Genomic DNA, 13,356 nt, shown 5'->3' on the forward strand with positions numbered 1-13,356 from the left:
GGTTTGGTGGAAGAAACACAAAGAGAACTGGAGCCAAACCTGAGAAAAGTCAAAATTCCAGACACAGTGTTTCCTACGCAAGTTCAGCCTCACAGGAACCATAAACCGTTAGCTATACCTAGCATCATTCGGGAAGAAAGTGAGGATAGGACATCAGGAAGTGGGCGAACACCCTTCCTGCTTGGAAAGAATGTTTAGTGAGGGAATGCCTGACCCCGTCGAAGAGGAAGTGATTCCATCTTCACCAGTCCCTAGTCAAGGGGCGATGTCTCAAAAAGTACCGTTGAATGTGTCTAAGCTAATGGATTTCATGTCCTCTGAGATCAGAACCATGATCATATCCAAATTATACGGAGATCCTGAGCTATTCTTAGCTCTTCGGGCATTTCTCAATGGAGAACTAAAGGCGGGGTTACCACAATTTGCAAATATGGATAGACCCGCCGACACGCTTCAAGATGAAGGGGAACATTGGGATCTACAACCCAGCCTAGATGAAAACTCGGTCGTTGAAATACCTGTTAACAAGTTGGGACAGTACTTTGAAGGGGACGAATCTAATGCAACTCTCCCCATTACTACCAAGGGATTAACTCTAAAGGGAATCCTTGATGGTGGTGCTGGAGTGAGCATTGTGACTAAAAACTGTTGGGAATCTATGGGAAGGCCTCACCTCGAAGTCACAAACATAGTGGTTAAGATGGCAAACGGAACCATAGCTAAACCTATTGGAATGTTAAGGGACCTTAAGATCAAGGTCCTGGGATACAAGGTAAAACATACCTTCATTGTAATGGATTTCTCCAAGCATCCTATGTCATATCAAATGATCTTAGGACGTCCTTTCATGAGGGAAGCACAAATGGTGCATGACTGGTTGAAAAACCATGTCTACCTACAATTCCAGGACTCTGTCATTCGAGTTGATCTTGAGAATGGTCGTGCACATCCTTTAGGAAGCAAGGTTATCATTGATAATCGATCGGATACCACTGTTCACTCCGCCCCATTAAGGTATTGCTATACATGCAAAAAAGAGACTGATGATGGGAAAGATTCTCCTTATATGGATGTCCTACCGGGTATGACTGAGTCGGATAACGTGGATTGGGTACACCTAGCGGCAACCATAGACACATGGGGAAATAGAGGCACAAGTTGGGTAACACCTGAGGGGCAAGATATGCCACCGTTAGTGCCAATAAACATGATAGGTGTTATGCACTTGACCCCTGCTGATGGCGAGAAAGTGGCAAACTCCACCGACATTGAAAGTAGCGAAGAAACTGACCCTGAGCCTGATGGGGAAAATGAATCAAATATTCACCCAAATGTGGAAGCAAGGTGCTCAGTGACCTCATGCAGCTCATCCGAAAGCGAAGATCGACCAAGTGAGTTCGAATCTGATAGAAACAGAAATCAAAAACTTGGTAAGAAGAAAACGAGACATAAGCGCCAACGCTATCGAGCTAATGTACGAACTGCAATAAACAAGGAAAGATCCACTGCAGAATGGCTTAGTTATGTAGGAGCCATTTGGAAGATAGCGGATAATTGGGGACAATACCTCCAAAGTGTCATGTGGTGTATTCCGCAACCTCATGACGTCGCCCAATTAGAAATCGAAGAGAAGCCGAAACTAAGTCGTACTGCAAGAAGGCGGCAAAACCAAGAGTTGGCTCAACAACAAAAGGAGGCGGAATTAAAAGAAAAAAATCGGGCACAACAAGAACCAGTAGACTTACACCCCGCACCCGAGCATTTCAAATCATTCACCATAGGGGAACGTAAAGCAAAAGCCCAACGAATGCCTACCAATGGGAGTAGCGGTGTCTACGATGGCCCTGCGCGGTAGTCAAGGAGATAGACTTAGCAGATCCGGGTGAGGAGTCTAAACCAGTTTTTATTGCTCAAGACCTCACCAAGGCGGAAGAAGCTGCACTTACGAAGCTTCTTAAGGAATTCAAGGATATATTTGCCTGGACATATCATGATATGAAGGGTGTCCCACCCTCGGTGGTGCAACACACGATTCCAATGATTAGCACTGCTAAACCAGTCCAGCAACGTCCCTACCCAATGAATCCTAAGTACGCAAAGATTGTACAAGAGAAAATTGAAAAGCTAGTAAAATGTGGATTCATATACCCAATTGAGCACTCAAAATGGGTTTCTCCGATAGTCATCGTGCCAAAGAAGAATGGGAAACTCAGAGTGTGCGTTGATCTCAAAAAGATTAATGCAGCCACCAGAAGGGATCATTACCCCTTGCCATATTCTGAACATGTGCTTGAAAGAGTGGCAGGCAAGGAGGCATATAGCTTTTTAGATGGGTACTCGGGTTACAATCAGATCACAATTGCAGTCGAGGACCAAGCTAAAACAGCATTTATCACAGAGTTTGGAGTGTTTGCCTTTCGCGTCATGGCTTTTGGCTTGACCAATGCACCTGCAACATTCCAACGATTGATAAACACGGCCTTTAAGGAATATCTAAGGGACTTCTGTGAAGCTTTCTTAGATGATCTTTGTGTTCATTCCTCTTGGGATGAGCACTTGATGTGTTTACGAAAAATATTTGAAAGGTGTAGATTATATCGCATCTCCTTGAATCCTTTCAAATGCCAATTTTGGGTTAAACACGGAGTTATCTTAGGGCATATAGTGTCCAAAAATGGGATTTCCACGGACGAGAGTAAAATCAAGGTCATTCTAGAATTGCCACCACCCACCAACTACAAGGGAGTCCAACGCTTTATGGGCCACGTTGGTTATTATCGAAGGTTTATTCTCTTCTTCGCCGAGATAGCTCGACCATTGTATAAGCTTCTCATCGAGTTTATTTGGACCGAAGAATATGACCGTGCCTATGAGCTATTAAAGAAGGCCTTGGCGAGTGCTCCAATCTTGAGAATGCCTAACTGGGATTTACTCTTCCATGTGCATATTGATGCATCAAACTTTGCTATTGGGTGTGTTTTAACTCAACCTGGAGAACACAAGCTAGACTACCCCATTAGCTTTGCCAGTCGCCAGTTGAACGATGCTGAGATGAACTACACCACTACGGAGCAAGAAGGGTTGGCAATGATATATGCAGTAAGGAAATTTCGTTATTACCTCCTTGCCACCAAGTTTGTTTTCTATGTAGATCATCAAGCATTGTTGTATCTGGTAAACAAACCATGCTCCACAGGAAGAATCACACGATGGTTATTGATTCTTCTTGAGTTTGATTTCACTGTTGTTGTGAGACCTGGCAAAAAACATGTTATGGCTGATCATTTGTCTCGCATACCTAATGGTGAGGCTCCTACGGGGGTTGATGATGACTTACCTGACACTTCCCTGTTCATGGTGGAGACAATGCCTGAATGGAGTGAGAAGATTGTTAACTTTTTGGTTAATGGCTTTCCACCCAAGGAGCTTCGTAAAGATCTAGCTTGAAAGCTAATCAAAGAATGCGAACCCTATTGCCTGATAGCCGGGACTCTTTATAAAAGAGGAAAGGATGACGTTCTTAGGCGTTGTGCCCGAGAGGATGAGTATCTATACATTTTGCAAGAGGCACATATGGGCGTAGCCGGTGGTCACTTCTCAGGAGACTTAACTGCGCGAAAGATCTTACAATCAGGGTATTGGTGGCCCACTATGTTCTAAGACGCATCACTCTTTGTGAAGGGTTGCGATGAATGCCAACGATATAAGAAACCCCAGAGGAAAGATCGGATGCCCTACATCCGATCAAAGTAAACCAACCATTTGAAAAGTGGGGTTTAGACTTTGTAGGTCCAATTAGTCCAGCGGCCCGAAACACACAATCTCGCTATATTATTGTGGCCACTGACTATATGACCAAATGGGCTGAAGCGAAAGCGACACGTAAGGCAGATGCGAGGACAACAGCCAAGTTCCTCTTTGAAAATATAATCACATGATTCGGTTGTCCTTTTGAACTTGTGAGCGACAATGGTACGCATTTTATAAATGAAGTGATTAAGGAGCTCACAACAAATTTCATGATATCCCATCATAAATCTACTCCTTATTATCCGCAAGAGAATGGCCAAGCCGAGAGTACAAACAAGACATTAATCTGTGTTCTGACAAAGACTGTTGAAGCTCATCGCACGGATTGGGATCTAAAGCTTACAACAGCTTTATGGGCCTATCGTATTGCGTACAAAGTGGCTATTAATTGCACACCATTCAAAATGGTATATGGCCAAGAAGCAGTCATGCCGTGGGAATTTGTCATTCCAAGTCTTCGTGTTGCTACTCAAGAGGGTTGGGATGGTAATCCCTTAGCAGAGCGTCTGTATATCCTTGAGCGGCTAAATGAAGAAAGACAATTGGCTGTGTACAATGCCCTTGTGGAGAAGGATAGAAGGAAAAAATGGTTTGATCGCCATCTAAAGGACAAGGACATCAAGGTTGGGGATAAAGTCCTGATGTATGGAGTGCGAAACGAAAAGAAGAAGCTCAAAGAGCAAGTTGAGAAACTGACATAGAAGAACCAAAAACACGAAAACAAGAAACGACAACAACAACGCAATGGAGGTAATCCTCTGACCAAGATTGGTTTGTATCACATTGTTGTGGTCATTTACCAAAACATGATATTTTGCATTCAAACCAAACATACCTTCACACCCAAAACAACCACAACTTACACGATATTGGGTATACTTGGCTGACCTAGCATTGTGTTGTGGTGGTAGTTCTGGGGGATGGAAAGGACTTCCCATCTTGCATTTCTCTTTACTACAAAAACAACGCGATACAACACATACTTGTAGGTAGAATGCCCTCCCCTTGCGCTATTGTGGTAGTTTTCAAAGATAGAACCAAATACACGAAAACAAGAAATGACCACAACAATGCAATGGAGTTCATCCTCTGACTAAGATTGGTATGTATCGCGTTGTTTTGGTCATTTATCGAAACATAAGATTTTGCATTCAAACATCTTCATTCAAACAAAACATACCTTCACACCCCAAAGAGACCATAACAATGCGATACAGATTATAATAGCTGGTGGGATGACTTCCCAACATGTTGTTGTGGTTGTTTTGGTGGATATAATGTTTTTTGAGCTACCCACGTTAGACGAGCACCTATCCATATAGAGTATGTGAAATTACCCCGCAAGGTACCATTAGAGTGGAGACTCTCGACGGAGTTGAAACCATTGGATTCCTTAATGGGAGTAAATTCAAAAGATACTATGACCCCCTGAGCCAAGAGGAGTTACATGCAATCCATCAAAAGAAGGCAGCTAAAGAACAAGCTGAGCTTAAAAAGATACAAGCGAGAGTCGAAGCCAAAGAACGTCAACAGCGTGCTAGGCGACAACGAGAAGCCAACTTGGGAATTACGCAAGTATTTTTCGAGGAAGCAGAGGAGGATGCACTGGAATCTGACCCACCTCTAAGATACCCAATTGAGTTACAGAGTCCTTACGGGGAGATGCTGTATAATGCATTATTGGATACAGGAGCTCAACACAATTTGCTATCATATGGCGTGTGGTGTCAATTGGGAAAACCACCTTTATCCAAGAGTTCTATCCAAGTTCAAGGAATCAACAAGAAGAAAACCCCTATCTCAAGAATTCTGCACACTCCGGTTGCTTATGACAAGGGAACCATAATTCAAAGCTTTTTGGTTATGCCTGCTGGTACCATGGAAGGGACTGTAATCTTAGGGCACAAATGGATGATGGCCATCAGTGCAATATCGATTGGGCAACCAGACAAGTCACAACGCAAGAACCAACACTAGGTCTGACCGCTCAAAATCCCGCACCTAAGTCATCCACTCAAATATTAGATAACAAAAAATCACAAAGTCCAGTGGCAAAACCATCTTCGATTGTTGGCCACCCCTCTAACGCTTCAATGCCAAGAGTGGAAATAGGCAAGGTGGTCCCTAAAGCTTCGCTTACTATGCCAAAGAGTACATACAAATGGGTCCCCAAAGCTTCGTTAACAGCTACTTCCCCTGCTCAATCTCGTTCCGCCACCAAGAAGCCTCGTAAAAGGAAAGCAGCTACCCACCCGAAAAAGGGCAAGGTAACATCACGATGGATCCCTAAAAAATTATTAGTAGCCCAAGGGTACTACGAGGGGAATGACCAGATTTGGGTCCCTAAACATAAGTTGAATCCCTCTACATCACCTATAAAATCTTGCAAACCAATTGTTGCCACCCCAATGACAATTCAAGACCGTGGTAAGGGAAAGGTAATAGAGTGCTCCACACCACTTCTTCCAGAGTTAGTTTGGATTCCCAAACGATATCGATCATTACCACCTAGCTCAGGAAGGGGGGAGCCACATGAAGCTTCTAGCTCCTCATGCCAGGCACACACTCATTTAGAAGTTTCTACATGCTCTGCACCTACTCTTGTCAACACCCAACAAAAAACCGATGAGTCTACGTCTCCCCTTGTAATAGTATCGTTGAAAACCATTTCCTCCATTCGTCAATGGGAGCGTACACTACCATCTTTGCAATTGGATGTGGCCACAAGGATCATAAAAAGCTATCTGCCCACATCACAACCTATGACCCGCTGGACAAATTGGTTCCAAGAGGCTGCAACATCATTGCAAATAATATGATCTACCCAAGGAAAGGGAGAGCATGTACTCACGCTCGAAATTCTATTGCTTCCTCCTTAACCTTCTCCACTGACCATGTAATTGTCAAATTCAAGGGGATGTATATATATAGCTTCATACATAGAAAAGAAAAGAGAAAAACAAAAATAGTAAAAAGAGCAAGAGCACAAAAACAAGAGAAATATCCATATACAATCAAGAACTAGATTGACCTGTCATAAACCTACTGATGCTATATCTGTGTTTGCAGATATGGCAGATGCCCGATCATCATACACTTCATCCACTCCTACCTTTGGTGAGAAGTATCATCTGTACCTTTCTCAGATATTCCACATGTGCTATCCTGTAATTGAAACTGAATGGGATCATATAGATGTACTAGCCAGAGAGGAAAATGTTGAAGAATTAGAATGGCTAATTCACCTATTGACCATGACTGACCCCTACTCCGTAAAGGACATATCCCCGATAGCCCAATGCTTTCCTTTTCCACAAGATGACTATCCTCGCATGGTTACATTTTTGATGAGTTTATGTGGATGGGAAAATGAAAAGGAAATATCTGACAATGATGAATGGACGGATGAAACTCATGGCACTACTGAGGTTGACTTTATTTGTTTGGATGATGCGGATAGAGGCTTAGCCTTAGGGCTAGAGCCAGGACTCTACAACATCCTGTTACCGTATCCTCAGTAGTAGTGTGGTGACTGGTAGGTAGGTTAGTGTTTTTAAGTTTTTTCTAGTTTAGATTCCTTAAACAAGTCTTGAAATTTTCACACTGATGTGCCTCTCGAGGTATAGTGCTTGTTAGTTGATTGTACAGGCTAAAAAAGTTTGAGGTGGGTTCGCTTTCAAGTCCTGAGACTGCCGCAACGTTCATCAAAATATATCTACATCAAATTGCAAGCTGTCTCATCGAATCAAGGAGATCTCCAATTACAGGTGTAATTCTTCCATACCCACTCTCTTTCGTTTTTACTGTTCAATTAATTGCATAAACTATAATGCATGACCACATGGAAATTGTCAATGTGCTACTTAGTTTTTGAAGTTGCTTGCATGCTAATGTAAATCATTAATGAGCTTAACTTTATTGGAAACATTCCTAGGCAGCATGACGTCTTTAGTTAACCTTGGAATACGATTGTCTTAGGTCTAGGGTCAAACCATCTTAATGTTTGACACCTGGCCATGTGTGTGTTGACCTCTAGGACATAGCTATTACCCCTTTGTCGAAAGGATGCAAGACAAATTATAGTTCAGGAGCAAAGATCAAAAGAAATAGATTAAAAAAAAAGCCTACAATAAATGGCAATACAAGTCTATGATGTGCTTTAGTGTTGGCCTATCGCCTTATTGATACTTGGTAGGCGAGGAGTATTCTACTCCAGACTGATGCCTTGGTTGGTAGGGGGTAGCCTTGCCTAAAGTGAGCTAATAGATTCCTGGATAATGCCTTGTGTTAAACATGGTACCAGGATTGATGTTAGTTTTGCCTTAGGAAGGTCGCCATTGTGTGTAAAAATTGTCACGTGCAAAAAAAAGGAGGCAAAAAGCTCATGTAACTCTGATGTTTCTTGTTTCCCTAGGCTTGTGGTATTAACTTGTTCTTAGAGTAGACACAGTGTGGTCATGTGTTTATTTATTAAGCTTGGTTATTTTCCTTGACTTAGGCCAGTTATAAACCTTGATTAACCTTTGACACCTTGCTTACTCTTGATTTACTTTCAATAATTTTAAACTCCTATTAATTTGCTACACTAGCTCACTCATGTGACCCTTAAACTAAGTTCTCATACAACATCCATTGTGGTCTAACATGCTTGAATTTATACACTTTATATCTTTTGAATTCTAGCATACTTTCACTCTACTTCCCTGTTTTGCAGACGGTCAACAACAACCCTCTCGAGCTTACCATACCATAGCTTCCGAGGACGGAATCTACATCAGGAAGGGGGGCATGTTAACCCATGACGGACATTGAGACGTACTATGTTTTACGTCATTAATTTAAATATTCTGAGTCATGGGCCGGGCTTGTCGGCACCATATGTTAAGGATGAAGGGATTGGGTGATCGCCGATGAGAGGCGCACCTTGAATATTAGTAGGATAAGGGTTAGGGTCGGCCGGCCATGTATGGGCGCCCAAGTGTGAACGGCCAAGTCACCTATAAGAGTCAAATGTAACCCTAAAATCCTCATTCTCATGTGTTGTGAATACAAGAGTGCTCTTGCCTTATCTCCTTGGTTTCCTTCTCCTGCGTGTGTGTGTGAGAGAGAGAGAGAGAGTGAGAGAGCGATCGAGCGTACTGTGTAGCGGCACGGCGGCGGCGGCGGCGACGAGGCGGTAGAGCGGCGCGCGACGGCGGCTCCTCCTTCATGGCTGCGACGCGGGAATCCTTCAAGGCGGCAGTTAAGCGGTGAGTGACACACCCTTTGGCATTCTGTTTGAGCTTCCTTCCCTGGTTGTATGCTTGCAGCCATTCGTGGCTCGCATACGGTGTCCGGCAAGTCCCCAGCTATGACCTGTGCGGCAAAAGCGCACAACGATGAGGATGACAAAGAGTCTGTAACTCGTCCATCTAGATGTCGGGAACAAGCCGCCACCACCAAACCCACCACAACACCCACAACACCCCCCCCCCACCCCCTCCTTGATTTCATCACTAAAACATGCTTCCAACGACTAGCTATCACCGTGAAGTATCCAAAATTCTCCAAGAAATCCTTGAAGGATGCAGATGCACACATTCTTCTCTTTGATCGTGCTTGGCATGTGAATGTCCCCGGGTGGCCGATAGATCAGAATTGGAAAAAGGTAACTTTTGTACCAACCTTACAAAAGAGTGCGGCTCTCTGGGTTCTCAATATGAATATGTTCACTTTTGACCTATGATGTAATCAGGGATGCATTTCTCTATAGAATTTGGGAGGATAAGACCTCCGTGCATGTTGGATAAGCTTTGCTGGATGATGAACCATAAAAAGTTGATGTTGGAAGATTATGCAGCAAAATTTTGGAAGCTTCTCTGAAGACTGGATATGGCCAATTGGCCAGTAGGAGATATCCTCAATTCCTACTTCATAAAAAGCGACTGAGTAAGAAATTAAAAAGGGCAGTTGTGTTGCTGGTGTGGATCTTGCAACTCTGACTCTGGAGTAGCTGGTGGACTTAGCACTTAGGGTGGCGAGAGTGTTGGTGCATTTGACATCTGTCAAAGGTAAAAACAAGAGCAAAATCAAAAGAAAATCAACAAAGTACACTTTCGACTCTTCGAATGAGGAAGACTTTGATGTTTCATATTCAGAGGATGAGGAGGAAAATCGCAAGACATGGTCAAAGAGAAAGAAATCAAGGAAAGCAGCCAAGGAATTGGCTGCAGTCACGGCTCAGTTGCCCAGTGAAGGAGCACAGTCCCCTCAAAAATTTCGATCGGGCACTTGGTGTATAAGATGTCAAAATCACGACCATGTGGCCAAGGAATATGGATTTGGTGTGCAATTTGTAGGATTTCCATGCACAACATTGATGCTTACATATACAATGGAAGGAGATCACCTCAACCATTGCAATATCAGCCTCAGCCACGCACAACACTGCTGCTTACATATACAATGAAAGGAGATCACCTCAGCCACACTACGATAACAGCCCCAATTGTGGGAGGGCAATTTAACTTGCCCCATAGATAGCTCCACAGGAACCATACAGAAGGATTTCCATGCACAGCACTGATGCTTACATATACAATGGAAGGAGATCACCTCAGCCACTACGATATCAACCCCAGTTGTGGGGGCGGGGAAGTTTAACTTGCCCCATAGATGGCTCCACACAAGAACCATACAGAAGGCCTCCATTCCACCCGAGTAATTTTTTCTCCTAGGGATGTCCCAGTTGCATAGCGCTCTGCTCTGAATTTCACTTGTTTCTATTGCCATGCACTGGGTCTCATCGGAAGTATGATTGTGAATTCTGGAAGAAACATAGAGAGACGAGGTGTGTAAGATTCCTCCTTCCAACTTTTGAGGTGTAAAGGTTTAAGAACCTCCCCTTCTGTTCTTGTAATTATCCCTCTCTAAAATAGAAGAAATATCTTGTTTTACCCTGTTTTGGCCTAGAGAGAGAAAATGTCTAGACAGAGGTAATTTAAAATTGAGATATCTTTGGATACAAAAATTCTCCTAGTGTCTAAAATGGATTCCCCTGAATCATAAGTTCAAAATTAACTTTCCAATGTGCATTAGGAATTAATTGAAAATGGTATAAGGGACCTTAGCCTAAGGGTCTACATTTTCAGAAATTTTTGGATTATGGTCTAATTAAGGTTCCAATGGGCCAATTGGATTAATCCAAGTGTTGGGATGAGATAAATCCAAAGAATAAAATAAAATACCCAAAAATGAGTAAATGCTCACATAAGATGAAGAGTTGGCTGAGTACAAGGTTTATTAGTTAAAAATAAGAAGATATTACTAAAAAAATGAGATATTTTGGTGAAATGATGTATTTTTGACACCTTGGTAAGGAGAGGGGGACCTTTGAGGTAGGCACATTTTTCACATGTGTGGAAGGGATTAAGAAAGGCTAGAATGTAAAGAAGAGAAGAGGGTGGCCTTTTCCTCAAAGGCATAGCATTTGAATTTAATTCAATCAACAGGTAAAACTAATTCTAGAATTTTCCAGATCAGTTTGGTCAATTTTTGACCATTTTTGGATCAGTTCAGCTTACTTTTTGGATCTAGTTTTGAAATAGGAGAGAGGAGAGACGAAATATCTCATTTAATTGATTTAAAATTGGGGGGTAATGATGAGAAAAAGGTGCCTACTTCATGAGGGGAGATCCCCAGTCTAAGGTGTCAAAATTCAGTTTTTTTAATCTTTTCTTTGGTCCTTAGTCCACTCTTCATGTTATGTGAGCATTTAATCATTTTTGGAAGGGTTTCTTTTATTCTTCAATTTATCTCCTCCCTACATTTGGATTAATCTTATTGGTCCATAAGAACCTTAATCCAAAATTTTCAAAAAATCTGGACCCTTAGGCTAAGGTCTTTTGTGCAGATTATAATTTATTTCTAATGCACCTTAGGATTTCTTTTTAAACTTCTATTTCGAGGGAATTTATTTTAGTAAGAAAGGATATTTTTCCATCCAAAGATATCTAAAAACTGAATTATCTCTCTCTAGAATATTTTCTCTCTCTAGGCCAAAACAGGTAGAAACAAGATCTTTTATTATTCTGAAAAGGGGATTGATTACAGGGGAAGAAACTGGACATCTTGAGGGGATGGGGAGGAATCTTACAGATGAGACAGAGGTCATAGACGTGGCCAAGGTGGTGGCCGAATAGGTAATCAGAATTATGGTCAGTAGAGCAACAACAATCACGAGATTCGCAACAATAACACATAGGTGGAAGAGGCCAGTTTAGAGGTAGGGGGAGTCAAAGAGGTCATGGTAATCGGCAAAGGCAACATAATGATACACTGGGCTATTTTTATTGTGGTAAGCCTAGACATGTGCAGGCAGATTGTTATAAGAAGCAGAGTGACATGCGAAATGAAAAAGTGCAGCGAAACAACTATGCATCCTCTATTAGAAATAATGAGGACAATGAGAGGTTGTTTGTTATGCAACATGTAGTTAATGATGTCTGGAAATGATGTAACAGCATGTAAGGATGAGATGTATGGTATGTTGATTCAGGTGCTTCGAACCACCATGACAAGTCATGGTGAGTGGTTCAAGGAAATGAAGACTCTTGAAAGATCAGGTTTTGTTGAAACATGAGATAACACTGCTCATCCGATTGCCCATATTGGAGATGTGCCATTGTCTATGCAGGATGGTAAGGTGAAGTACATTGAAGATGTACTTCATGTTCTGAACATTACATAGAATCTGGTTTTTGTTATTTTAACCCTGATGGCTATTATGTATAGAAGACTTTAAAGATAAGTGCAAGTTGGTTGCAAAAGGCAATAGAGTGGGTAGAATGTTTACATTGAATGTAAATATGCCTGAAGTGCGTGCTGCAATGTTTGCAAATGGTTCAGGAGTTGTTACAGATACATACATTTAGCATAAGAGAATTGGGCATGTAAATGTGTAAAGAATGAAGTCTATGCAGACTAAATAAATTGTGATAGGACTACCTAAGTTTAAAGTTGAAGGTATGCCGAAAGTTTGTGAAGCATATCAATTTGGAAAGCAAACAAAACGTGTATTTCCACATGACAGAAATGTGAACAAGAATGTACTAGATGTTGTGCATTCAGATGTATGGGGGGTCCTGCGAAGACTATGTCTATGGATAGGTACTATGTAACATTCATTAATGACCACACAAGGAAAGTGTGGGTATATTTCATGAAGGAGAAGAGTGAAGTGTTCACTCATTTTCAAAATTTGAGAGTTATAGCTGAAAAATAGACAGGAAATCATGTGAAGTGCCTAAGGTCAAATGGAGGGGGAGAATACTTCTCCAATGAGTTCTCTGAATTCTTGCAAAAAAGAATAGAATTTAGAGACAATTTACATGTAGATACACTCCATAGCAAAATGAAGTTGCTAAGCGGAAAAACAAGCACATTACAGAGATAGCACGAGCATTGATGGTAGAGAAGAATATGCTGCATAGATATTGGGTCGAGGCTGTGTCTACAACTTTTTATATCATGAACAGGACTCCTACTGTAGCCATACATGATGTAACC

The sequence above is a fragment of the Cibotium barometz genome, chromosome 60, assembly GCF_041138505.1.
Source record: "Cibotium barometz isolate CiBa-2024 chromosome 60, ASM4113850v1, whole genome shotgun sequence".
Classification (NCBI taxonomy): domain Eukaryota; kingdom Viridiplantae; phylum Streptophyta; class Polypodiopsida; order Cyatheales; family Cibotiaceae; genus Cibotium; species Cibotium barometz.